Below are 14,035 nucleotides of genomic sequence, written 5' to 3'. Positions count from 1 at the left end.
GGAACAGGTGCGGGGGTATCCGCCGCAATCCTAAGACATTCTTTGGGGCATTCAAAAGATGAATTTGAAGACTGATCGTTCCCTGAATTTTCGACCTGTTTACCAGGGGCTGAGCCTCGGGAAGATGGATTAATCGACTCAGCCGAAGCCGCTAGTCACTTATTATTATTGACATTGGTGGAAGTTTCACCAGAAGTTGAGCAGGAGGGGGTGCTATTTGAATATGGGCAATTCTTGGCGATATGTGAGAAAGCCCCACATTTAAAACGGCCTGGTGATGAGCCAGCTCCATTATTTGCCCTACTAGATTTGAGCAATGGACACTTATTGCGAAGATGGTCAGGTGACCCGCAAGCATAGCATTTATGAGGTGTGACAGGTCGGCGAGGTGGAGGCCGAGGATTACCAAAGGAAGGAGGAGGTTCTTTCGCGACACGCAAGGAATCGGCGTATCTAACTCCTTCCGATGAGACAGCCAATGCTTCAAGTTCAGAGAAAGTTTGCGGGCACGCCGCGAAACACAAATATGACCTATAGGATGGTGAGATACCTTCCACAATAGCTTGTACGATCTGGTCCTCCGGGAAGTAAAGAGCAAACACCCTAGTATAGAACTTAATATCTTGGATGAAGTCTGCCAAGTTTTCATCCAAGCGCTGTACACGATAATAGTACTTCTGAATAAGGGAGGACCTTGCCCTAGCCGGGATGAAGTTAGCTAGCAAGTGGGCGTGGACAGATGATTGCTCGGCCATGGCTCTTACTATTTTGTCTGAAAGAATACCAATTGCATAGGGATAGATGATTTGCAAAATCTGACATGGAGAAAGAGAAAAACAAGAGCATGGTCCTGGAACTCAACTAAAAACCTTAAAAAAGAAATAACTTCACTGGTGGTATTAACAGAAAACTTAGAGATACCTCTGAGCAACATTGCTAATGGATGAGGCAAGCTGCTGAACCCAGGTGACATAGTAGGTAAAGGTTTAAGTGGCAAAGACGTTAATTCAGAACATACATTATTCAACGAGGTTCGGCGTTCGGACTCGTTGTCCAATGGGGCAGAGGTTGTTTGAGCTGCAACGGTTTTCCTATTGACGTCTCCCTTAGGAGGCTCTTCCTCGCTACCTACATTCACCGTGACGGGTTGATCAGTTTTGGGAGGAACTTCCCCAGTTAACAATTGGGTAAACTTACTGGACAATTCAGAAAGATTTTCAAGAACCATACTAGCTTCCTTCCTCTGAACGTCATTCAACTTCAGAGACAACAGATCGTTAACTCTATCTGAAAAATGAAATAGCCTGGCTTGCACACGCTTAATTTGATTAGGAGAAGGATCATTTTCTTCAAAAAAACTAACTACAGATGCTAGCTCAGTAGTATTTTCGGTGATCGTGGACAGAGAGTCGTCAATTCCTTTCTCTCCCAAAGTGGGGATGGAAATGGGCAAATCGAGGACTCTCTAAGCTTATTCGTATCTACCGCAACCGTGCCTCCAGATTGCACATTTCTGATAGTTAACTCATAGATCAACTCCTCCTTGCGCAAATAATTAAGATGGAGAACATCGCGAGGGCCGGGCATGATGACAGAACAATTTTGAAAAAGAAAAATCAAAAATTTCCAGCAACAGAGAAAATTGTTAGAGTTCGGATCAAAATAATGTTTAGCCGTCAAAAGGGGCTAGATTGAGACCCATTCAACCACGCTCTGCTACCACTTGTTCCGAGGTATCTGTGGAACAGCAGAGGTGAAAGAAGGTGCGGGGGTGAACGGGTCTCAAACTACGAAATTAAAGTTAATTTAAAATTTAACAAGGTTATATTTTCTTTTCAAAATTCCGAAATAACAAGAATGGCAGGTACAGAGTAGCAAGGCAACAAAAGTACAATTACAGTATTTACAGGATTTGGGCTTCGAGCCCCGAACTCAAAATTCTTGAGCAATGAGCCCAGTTTTACCCCAACACAAGTTTCAACAAAGGGGCAGAAAACCCCATTCATGCCCAGGAGCACTTGCTCCAAATTACACAGTAAAGCCTCCTAGAGGCGCGCAGAAAACAAAATTTTCAAGAAAGAGCAACTCGCTCTCAAAATCTAAGCCTGTCAAAGGCCACACCAAATTCCACCTTCAAGCTGTCCTCTAAGGATATAAGCACAGGGGTAAAATACCCAACCTACTGAGGCCTATTAAGTGAGAAAAGGTTAATTACATGGCCTCTAAAATACCAACTTGAGAGGAGGCGATCTGCACTCCTAATACATTTGTTTAAAACCTATTTGGCACTAGGCCGTTAATGCAAGGGCTAATCCCATACTAAAGAGGTGACTTTAGAAGGAAACAATTTACATTACGTTAAGGAAGAAACGGTTGTGAAAAATAAGTTCACCTCAATGCAATATGAGTGGGAGCTCGAGAGGGTTAAGCACTCTCTATCCCAATATGTAGCTTAAAAGAGAATAGATACTAAGTGTCTTTACCTTTTAGGGAAAAGTTACATGGTGGAAAAGCTTCGGACCTGCCCCGAGAGTTAAACTGCTGAGCTAGCAAGAAAAGAAGTTATTAAACGGCCATTACCTTGTGGATGAACTGCTGCCCGAAGAAAGAGGCGCTTCCCGCCCCCTGCTACGTACTTTACACACTGAAAGATGTTACAGAAGTGGCGCAGAGACCCGAAAATCAGCAGTTTATATACTCTCGTGGAAAGTTCGAGGCGTTTCAGGAATGAAAACCCCCGCCCACAAAAACTTTATTGGCTAGGGTTAAGCAGCATATCCCCGTTGAGGAAGATACACCTGATTGGTCATAAATTAATTAAAGAAATTCGGGATTGGCTAGATTCAAAACAAGGGGAAAGAAAGGGTTATACAGCCAACTTAAACAATAACAGAAAGAAATTTAACAAGGAACAAACTTTTGAAATAAAAATTTCTCCAAAAAGACCGTTCTTTCACTTCGCACTAGGGTGCACCATTGTAGTTCTTCAGTAGTGTCCTCTAGAAGAGAAAGTTCACACTTCTTACTACAGGTAAAACAAAAATACATCGAAAACGACCCAGTTCAGAAACTTCAAAATTTCCAAGTAGTGACATCTTCTGAGAAACTTGAAAATTAACACATTAGATAAGGTTCAGACTTCCTCCAGTAGGGGAGTTTCAACTGGCGCAAAGTTTGAATTAGCGGCGTGGAGGTGTACCGCCCGGTACAATTATTATTATTATTATTATTATTATTATTATTATTATTATTATTATTATTATTATTATTATTATTATTATTATTATTATTATTATTATTATTATTATTATTATTGGTGCACGGCGTCTGTATAGGCTTGGTGGTAACCTAATGAGGATAAAATGAATGGCGAAGATGTCATAAACACGCAATCCCAAAGCCAGGGGAATTAAAAGTATCAAGTGGTTGATTCTGAAAATTGAACCGGGGCCATCGCACCAAAGGCAAGCATTCTATCCATTTAGCCACAATGCCGGACTTCAATTTGCTAAACGTTAAGCTACCATCTCGACTGATCAGGTGTTGAGTATTGGCAGTGGCAGAGGCCATGGCAGTAACTTCTGAAGCAGCCTTGACAACACAGCAGGCTTCTCCGTTGGCTATCGGCTGCAGCTCAAACGCTTAAGGCTTGATGTTCACTAAACCAGCTATAGGAAAGGGGTAACCTAATTCTAGTGGTAGCCCACGTCTTGATCCCAACATACACCACTGGAAGACAGGCACTTCCTTCTTTCTCTTTTATCTGAAACACACTAAGTTCCTGCTGAAAGAAAACTGAAATTACGATCTGATATTATTTCGGTTATTGCAGCGGCACAAGCCCCAGAGAAACAATAGTGGCCATCTTATGGAGGTCCACTTATGCCGACCCTTTTCATCACCCCAGACAATTTCCTACTACCAGTTCTCATCAAGCACACCCTCTCCAAGTTACCCCGTTATCACAATATTCGTCTACCAGCAATCATCCACATGTACCACCTCAACAAATCCCTCCTTCCAGATTTCCTTACCTACAAACTCAGCCACATAAGCCCAATCATCAACAAAACTATCTGTCTCCATCACTAACATCTCCTTTCTTTATCACTAGCTTCTGAATCACAGGCTTTGGAATCCCACGCGCAGTCGGATAGTAGCTTTTCAGAAACGAGTGACTGTGTTCTTTTTCATTGACATTCTTAAGGAAAATCATAGTTTATAATATTTTGTGCTTTTTAACATATAATAGTGTACTGTCAGAGAGTAGCTTTTCAGAAATGAGTGACTATGATCTTCTTCAGTGATATTCTTCAGGAAAACCATAATTTATTACATGTTGTGCTTTTTAACACATAATAGTGTACTGTTTCTTGTTCAATATATATATATATATATATATATATATATATATATATATTTAAAGACATACTTAGTTCTTTGTACAGAAAAAATATATTAACTAATATTACTGTTTTTCTAATTCGAATTAAATATTTTTCGTTAGGAAGAATTGTTAGCGTGCAACAACTATGAAACTGTCAATAACTAATGATTAACTGAAATAATTTGTTATGAATTCGAAGTATATAAGATTTTCAAAATTATGGATACTTGTATTGATATATTATGAAGAACAAAGTAACGACTATGACTTACCTCAGTGTGGGGACCCATTTTTCTTCTGCTGGGAAACACTTGTTTAGTCCTGTGCCGTTTCCCGTAATTTCTTCTTTTATGTAGCCGAGCAATTCGTAAAACGACGACTTTGACATGCTCAGGTAATTGAAAAATTTACTGTCATCCTCATTTAGATCGTCAAACAATGTATAATACAATCCTCTAGTAAGTCGAGAAACAAATATAGGATGTTTCCACATTTTCCTAACCCTTCGTTTTTCTTTTGTAATAGAAGAGCAAAGAGAAGTAGTTCTTCGTAGGACGCCATTCTCTCAACTGACTGTTCCCCGGTGTGGACTGAACAATTATTCACAAGTTGCGCCACTGATCGCCCGGTACTTAAATCCTCTGGCAACTAGTGGCGCAATTATTCGCCCATGGCTAATAGCGGCCTTAGAACAACACGATGATTATGATTCTTCTTCTTGTTCTCCTTGGTTAGTTGTTGACTTCGTAATAAGACGCTACGTCCAGTCACTGGTTAGCGGATTAAGTATACGCTATTAGAGGTGCCAACTTAAATAAGATGGGTGCACTAAAGGGAAGGGAGGCCTTTTCAATGGGGCGATTTCACATCGAGAAATGATTCAGTGACTGAGTATGTAAGGACAGAAGGCAGGTATTATCGGTCAAAAAATGCCTTTTTTGTTTTATGTCTTAAATGATTCGTCATGCTATATATATTTTTGGTTGTATTTATCCGTATAAATGGCATACATTGGGTTTTTAAAAATGGCCGCCACTAGCTGACACGCCCATTTCCTCATTCCAGTGTCTTGTTCTCTCGGTATATTTTCTCTTTGAACATTTCACTTCTCACATAATACATGTATAGTATGCGAACTTTTAGCGATAGATTTGCTTGCTTGCTTGCTTGCTTGCTGATGCTTATGGGCTGTGTCTACGACATTTCACCCAGTCAATACTCGCTTACTCATGTAAACACACTAGTATAAATGAAAAATGTCAGTTCAATAATTGATGCTTGCGTTGGCAAGTAGAAAAACACAAAACACTGCACTTCACTATATCACATAACAACCCCATTTTGCTAGAGTAGCCTGTTGTCATACGGGAAACTTCCAATCTTGCAAGCACACTGCGTCTAAAGCTTCACCCACACGAAGAATCCAAAATAGCACTCACAAGTAATACACTAATGATATGAGGAATAACTCAAATGGAACCTTGAAAAGCATGAGTAATTCTCACCCTATATTACAGACAGAATTATAACACGATATTGGCTTCATCTAGAAACAAATTTAACACTCGAATAATCTCGACTGTAGGATTACAGAGCAAACAAGAAACACTGGTAGGAAAAACCTTCTTGAGTCGCTTGAGGTTCGTCAGAAGTTTTTTACGGGGGTTAGCATATAAAGAACATTCAAAGAAAATGTGGTTGGAGTCGCCATTACGGAAATCTGTACCACACAAACAGTTTGTATCCTGCGTTAAATGGAAACGTGATCGATATTGTGGTGTAAGGGCATGATTAAACCGTAACCTAATGATGTTAATAATATGTCGTCTAGTATAAGAGCCTCGTATAAACCAAGGTTTAACTAAAAGTGTTGGATGTAAATGATAATAGAAGTTACCTTTGACTTGTGCAGTCTGTCGAAAGAAATTCTGCCAGTCTTGACGCCCCTCCTGTCGGATAACAACTACATAATCAGAAGCTGGAACAATATTGTTAGTATTCGGAACAGGAAGACGAGAAGCTTGTTTTGCAAAACAATCTGCTTTTTCATTACCGTCGATACCCACATGACCTGGTACCCATACTAAAGTTATGGAAATACCGACGTTGTCCAGCATATAAAGGAGACTCTTGACATTGTAAATATACCAATTATAGGATAACTCATACGAAACCAAAGATTGTGATGCACTCAGCGAATCCGTATAGATTGTAGCTCGCGTATATCCCTGTCGCTGAACAAAAAGTAAAGCTTGCTGTATGGCGAATAGCTCCGCCGTAAAAATCGAACAGTCACGAGGCAAACCATATTGTTCTTTAACATTTAGAGAAGGTATATAATAAGAGGAACCAACTCCATTAATGTTCTTTGCCCCATCTGTAAAAATGTTTATGCTTCGTGGAATATGAGAAAATTTCACTCTTTTAACAGCACATATCTCGGTCTCCTGCAGACAAGGAACATTAGTAGAGCCATTACGCATAGGCCAAATTATTTGAGGCTTAAAATAAGAAACAGGATAGGGTAAGGTTTAGGGTAGTAAAGTAACACTGTGTATTAAGGGACACTGTTTCGACTTCAATGTATTAAACGCATGAAACAGTACAGGCAATCTGCGTAAACCCTGGCGCCGAACGGAATAATACTCCGAGAGTAACTGTAACTTCGGAATTAAAGGATGACTTGTTAAAGAAAACTTTTTAAGTAAATACTGTATTTCGTCGCAAGTATTTTTCTACGTACTTGTAAGGGAGCTTCGCAGGCTTCAACTAAAAGGGCATTGGTAGGTGTGGACTTTAAAGCTCCAATACAGGAGCGTATTGCTTTATATTGACAAGTGTTAAGAATATTCAAGTTAGTAGAAGATGCTACGTCAAAAATATGTGATCCGTAGTCCAATATCGTCCTAATAGTGGTTTTGTACAAAGATAGCACCACAACGGGATCTGCCCCCCATTGCCTACGGGTTACGGCCTGTATGACCTGAATATACCGTTCACTCTTCGAACGCAAATATAAAAAATGATGTTTCAATGTAAGTTTTTGATCGATAAATAACCCAAGATATTTATGGTGACTAACCACTGGTATTTCATACTGATCAAAAGCAAGTGGCGATCGGTCATAGGTTCGGTGATGTGTAAATATCATTGCTCGACATTTCGCTATGGAAAGATTTAACCCATGGGCCTCTAACCATGTTCTAGCTTCATGAAGCGTGAAACTAATATGTTGTCTACAGAGCTGTAAATCTTCATGTGTACAATAAAGCAAAAAATCGTCAGCATACGCCTGTAGTCGAGCATGACGTAAAATGACCGTTTCAAAATCTTTCATAAAAAGAGCGAAAAGAATACCACTCAGAATATCGCCCTGTGGCAACCCATTACTTACCTGCCGGGGCTGGAGTGTACAAGGTGTCGATTTAAATCGGAGTGTTCGATAAGTCAGAAGTTGTCTGAGAATGCTAATAAATCCCTCAGGAATCTTAAGAGTTGCAAGTTTTTCCCATAATATGTTCAAAGGTACGGAATCATAAGCCCGTTGAATATCAAGAAAAACCGCTATGGTACTATGTTTTCTATGACGAGCTAATAGTAAATCGATAACAAAACTATTAAATGCATCAGATGTACTGCGTCCCTTAAAAAAGGCATATTGATATCGAGGCGTCAAATTATAGTATTCTAATACCCATAGGATTCTTCGAAGTAAGATCTTTAGAAAGACTTTACGGATGCACAAACCGAGGACTATACCGCGATAATTACTTACCTCAGTGGGTAACTGCTTATTTTTAAGAATGGGAATTAGGAAAAATTCATTCCAACTAACCGGTGTACTGTGATTGCGAAAAATATCATTATACCTATTTAGTAATGCCTTCTTTGCTTTAATAGGTAATAATTGGAGCATTTGATAGGATACATTATCTGGACCTGGGGAAGAATTTGAGCATGATTGGAGTACTGCCTCTAATTCCTGATAGTCGCAGGGTTGTAGCAATACGGAAAAACGTGCGTCTAGTGGGTCTTGGGAATGAACATACTGTGGCACTACAAAATCTGGCATCTCTCTAACAAGAAAATCTGATAATAGTTGACCTGGGATGGTCTTGGCAGGGGAGTGCTGCGTAACTCTTGTGATTGCCCTGATGGCATTCCACAAGTCTGAAATTGGAACCTGACGCGTGAAGGACGATATAAACTCCCTCCAAGCGACACGACGTTTTTGATGGAAAATTCGGCGGGTTTGTGCCATGTGTCGTTTGAGCCGGAAGTAATTTTCAGGTGTTGCGTGCTGCCTATATTGTCGAAAAAGTACTTTACGAGTTTGAATCAGCAAATGACATTCGTCATCCCACCACTTAACATGCACAGGTTTCCTAGAAGATAAAGGGGGTGAAGCGCTGATGGGGTGGTGAAGGTTAATATAAGCTGTTAAAATCTGCAGTAAAGTTTGATATGAAAAAGTATTTTCCGGTATTTTTGTAACGCATCCTCAATGTAAGCGGTATATATTTGTGGTTTAAATCTCCTCAAAGATCGAATCATGTTATGTTGAAATGTGTGGTGCGGTGGAGAAAAGGGTCTGCCTACACCATAAGAAATAACAATAGGGAAATGATCACTGGAATAAGTATCACTCAAAGTATGCCATGTAGTGGTAGACACCATATTTCGCTTACACAATGTTAAATCTACTGCGCTAGGGGGGGCAGAAGGCGCAGTCAAACGCGTAGGAGAGCCATCATTCAAAATAGCAAAACATTGGTTATTTACTTCATTAAGAAACTGTGTACCTTGAAGTGTATCCAAATTTCCTCCCCACAGTGTGTGATGAAGATTAAAGTCCCCAAAGATAAAAACATATGGTTCGGTAGTAAATTGTTGAAAGAATTGGTTCCATTGTCTCTCAGTAATGGAAAATTCAGGAGGACAGTAGATATTCACAAGTAAAAAATGCATATAATATAATCCTATAACATATGTATGGGGTATGGCCTGAATATTCGAATGGATGCGATATGTCACGGACGAGTGGACCAAAAAGGCAACCCCACCGTAACCGGGTCCATCATTACGTAAAACTTTGTAATTTGGATACTTAATGCGAGTCTCTAGATGAAACCAAGTTTCTTGTATAGCTAAAAAGTGAGGTACTGTTTCCTGTATTAATTTAAGTAGCTCATGACGCTTGTTCATGAGACTTCTAGCGTTCCATTGAGTGATTCTGATCATAGAATTGAATAAAACTACAAATCCTGTCCCTTAACTGGAATACATTATGAGCTAACGCGGGGTGATCACCCAATAATTGTACCAATTGCTGAATAGATTGATAAAGACCACTTTGAAGATATTCTCTTTGCCTATGAAATGACGAAAGCGGTTGTGCCATGGAGGCGCTACTCGTGGCAACAGGTTCGTCCAAAGGTGCCTCCATCCGACGGCTTGCGCCGTCGTAAACAGGTGTAACTCTTGAAGCTGCCATCTCCATGCGGGGAATCTCTCGAACCAAATTTTGATAACCTTCCTTATCATATCCTGGGGCTGGTACTGGCCTCGGTGATTTTAAAATTACTTGTGTGAATTTTCTCTTACGGGGATTCGACTGTGTAGGAGTCTGCCCCTCCCCAGTTAAAGGGGAAAATTTTGGGAAGTGTCCACTAGATTATATTCACTAGGTTGGACTTTTTGTACAGCGTCCTTGAAAGATAAGTTCTGATGGCTCATAATCTTTTTAATGTGGACTTGCTGTTGGTGAGTTGGACAGTCAACATTGCCAGTTGAATGGGAGCCGCGACAATGCACGCATTGCAGGAAAGTTTCCGTACAGTTCGCCGTAGTATGGTGCAATGCACATTTCCCACACCTGGGACTTGTTGCTCTGCAATGCTTATCAACGTGACCGTACCGTTGGCAATTTTTACAGATGATGGGAGCAAAAACATATGGCTCCACCTCTAAATGCACCTGATATAATGACACGTACTGTGGAAGTTTCTGCGCACGAAAAACCACTTTTATAGATCCAGTAGGTACATACTGTGTGCCTTCTTCGTTAACAATTCGACGGTTCAAACGCTTTACAGATTTTATAGTAGCAGGAGACTTTAAGTGCTTTAATATAGCATCCTCGGTCAAGGTCTTCTCTACTCCCCTGATAACTCCTACCCGCAATACATTAGAGCTAGGTATATATGCCCGAAACTTAAGCTCAACTAATATAGGGTGTTTCAAAAATGAATTTGCCTGTACGGCATATACAAATTCTATTTGTACCCTATTTCGTCCCTTGCGGGCCACTGATTTTATGCCTGGAATATTTTTCTCATAGAAAATTCTACCCAGTGTCATAGGATGCATGTTACCGACATTGCCTGTTGCTGTGGACTCCACAAAAATAATTAAAGGTCCATAATGAGTACTAGGATAAAGTTCCTGCGACTCAGTCTTCGAAATCGAAGCATCAGTCTCTGTATTCACTACCTCATTGGGTGGAATCGATGTACTCACTGTACTACTATTCTCACTTAGACTATCATCCTCATCCTGGTCCATTTGAACTGTCTCTTCCCGAGCAACTGGGAGGATTGAAGTGTCAGGAGACTCCTCACCACCACTTTGCTCCCCCATAACGTACTTATTACACTCGTAGAATCACTACTCTATACCGTCCACGCTACCTCCTCACAGCGATTGTCAACTCAACTGCACACGAGCACTGCCAAGAGGGAACTACTAGTGATAGATTTTTGTACTCGTTGGAGAAGTAAGAAGGGTTCCGTTAATACTGCCAACTGAATGGAAATGAAATCTGAATTGAATCGATAATATGATCGATCGATATGAATTTTATAAACCTTTATTATTTTAAGCAAACAACTGTGTCACACACACAATATATAATACTATATAACATTTCCCGTTGCGAAACGTGTTCCTAGCATGAATTCTATAGTTTGGCTTTGCTGTGTAAACAACGAGCTAGAATAACATAGAGGGGCTGTATACCTGACATCAGCGCTCCCTGCTTGAAGCAAGTTGATAAGGGGCAGCCATGTTAACGGTTGTCAAAACAAAGCGAATTGGCGCGAGAGCATATGTTGAGGTGACAGGGAGATCGTGCATGCCAATTTAATTCCCTAAGTTTTAAGAAGTGAAAACATAGATTCTCGCTTTCAAGAATGCCAGCCGTAAGCTCAGCGTATGGTTGTACTAATCGGAGTAATAAAACCAAGGATATATCGTACTTTAAGTAAGTATTACTGAATTATAGCCGAGATTCCTTTTTTGTAATTTCTGTTTGTAATTAAATCCATTTTATTGTTTACTTAGCGAAAGCACGGATAGCCACGGTAATTATTTGTCGAATTTTGTTTCAGATTTCGTTTAAAGAACAAGGAATTAACTGAACAATGCGTTGTGAGGGCGAAAAGAGATAAATGGTATCCCACTCAATTCAGTTGCTTATGCGCTGCACATTTCCAGCCCTATTTAATTTTCATTCACATTTACAAATAAAGGAAATGGAACGCCCACCACCAAGAAAACGTAACCACAAAATATTACTTATTTCGTTCAAACGTACACCAAGTATGATAAATACAGCATTTTACTGCTATTTTTGAAATGTATACAGCCTTTATTGTAGATGTCTGTTGCCTTGGTTTTTAAAACTATGCCACACTTCATAATGGACAACTTTCAAGCTAGTAATCCCAGTATGATATGGTAATGGGAGAAACATGATATCCCCTCTATATTATAATAAATAATTACACTAAACGATTATTGTGGTAAAGTATTCATGGGCCGCCTCTGTGGTGCACTGGTTAGCGTGAGCAGCTGCCACCCCTGGAAGCCCGGGTTCGATTCCCAGCACCGCCACGAAATTTGGAAAGGGGCACGAGGGCTGTAACGGGATTCTATCAGCCTGGGGAGGTCAACTGAGTAGAAGTGGGTTCGACTCCCACCTCAGCCATCCTCGAAGTGATTTTCCGTGGTTTCCCACTTCTCCTCCAGGCAAATGCCGGGATGGTACCTAACTTAAGGCCACGGCCGCTTCCTTCTCCCCCCCACAAGGCCCCTGTTCAGCGTAGCAGGTGCAGCCGTCCCTCACAGTTGTATGCCCCGACCCAATATCTCACGCTGCAGAACACTGTCCTTGAGGTGGTAGAGGTGGGATCCGTCGCTGATTCCGTGGGAAAAACCAACCCGGGTGGGTAAACAGATTAAGAAAGGAACACAGTACTCATGAGGATGCAATAATTTTAAAAATATTAACAGAATGAGGTTGTAACCTATTATAGGTCCCTATGATTTTAAGGTTTCCTGTCATAAATATTTATGTCCATCGTTTTTATTCGAATTTACGCTTAACCACAACAGCCAAGCAGGGTAACGCTCTTGTTCCGATTTCGAGGCTATTCGTATGTCACTGTGCGATGATTTCGAACTACCCTACAATCAACTGATCGTGATGTTGTCCTCGTGCCGCAATATGATGAGGTGGCGGTATTCGCTGTCATGCTTCAAGCTTTCGGCAACGGACTTTAATTCTCCCCCAGCGATACTAAAATGCGCATTTTCTACACTTTTCGTCATTTAAAGGCCATGCCCCCTTGCTTGTGTGACAACAGGAAACATGGCGGACGTTCGTTCTATTGGGTTCACCCAGGCAGCGCTTCCGCCTCTCTATGTTATTCTAGCTCGTTGTGTGTAAACAACAACAGTACGAGTACCTAAAGTGTACGCCAGATGTCGCACAGCGATGATAAGCGATTGTTAGTTTGTGTTTCAAAGGTTGCCAATACGAATCTCGAAGATAACCGAAGTCGACCACTTCAGCACTAGGGTGTAAATCTATCACTAAAAAGTGCGCAGATAGTATGGTAAATGAACCTTTTCTATGTTGGTACTGGCCTTATGTACAGATGATAGTGAAGGCTGCATTTGTTTAGTTACATGTGGTCATTGTTTGTTTTGATTCCATAGAAACGTGTGCTGTAGGCTTATAGTTCTTTTATGCAAAACGTATACGTTTATCTGTACTCTGTGTTACTATTCTATTGTTTTTGTGATGGGTAGAACAAAGAGGTTTGGTAAACGAAAGTTTTACGGAAATTTATACATTAAAAATCAGGCAGTAGTACTGATAGAGATGTAAACAATAGCTCTAACCTCACTCCAGTAAGTTGTTCATCTGAAACAGTGGATAGGCCTAGTTCATCCAAGAGGAAACTTTCATATATACAGGCTGAGAGTAAGGATGATACATTTGAAGGTGAAGCTAGTGAAGGATATGTTGTAGTTGATATTGGTTTGTTATCTGAACTTATAACACAGTTTGTAAAGTGTAAATATTGTGAAGGTGTTGAATGTATTAATTTGTTTGAAGACACTACAAGTAGAAAGGGACTGGCCACTAAGTTAACTATAATCTGTAGTTCATGTAGGGCTTCAGCTTCATCTATGACATCAAAGAAAGTGGATAGAGGTTATGGTGTGAACATTAGACTTTTTTACAGTATGAGGTGCATAGGAAAAGGTGGTAAGTCAGCTCAGACTCTTTGTGCTATGATGGATTTGCCACCTCCACCAAGATTCTCTCTTTTTACTGACATACTTCACAATGCACTAAAG

The sequence above is a fragment of the Anabrus simplex genome, chromosome 2 (assembly GCF_040414725.1).
Source record: "Anabrus simplex isolate iqAnaSimp1 chromosome 2, ASM4041472v1, whole genome shotgun sequence".
In the NCBI taxonomy this organism is placed as follows: Eukaryota; Metazoa; Arthropoda; class Insecta; order Orthoptera; family Tettigoniidae; genus Anabrus; species Anabrus simplex.
This window is presented reverse-complemented; position numbering follows the sequence as displayed.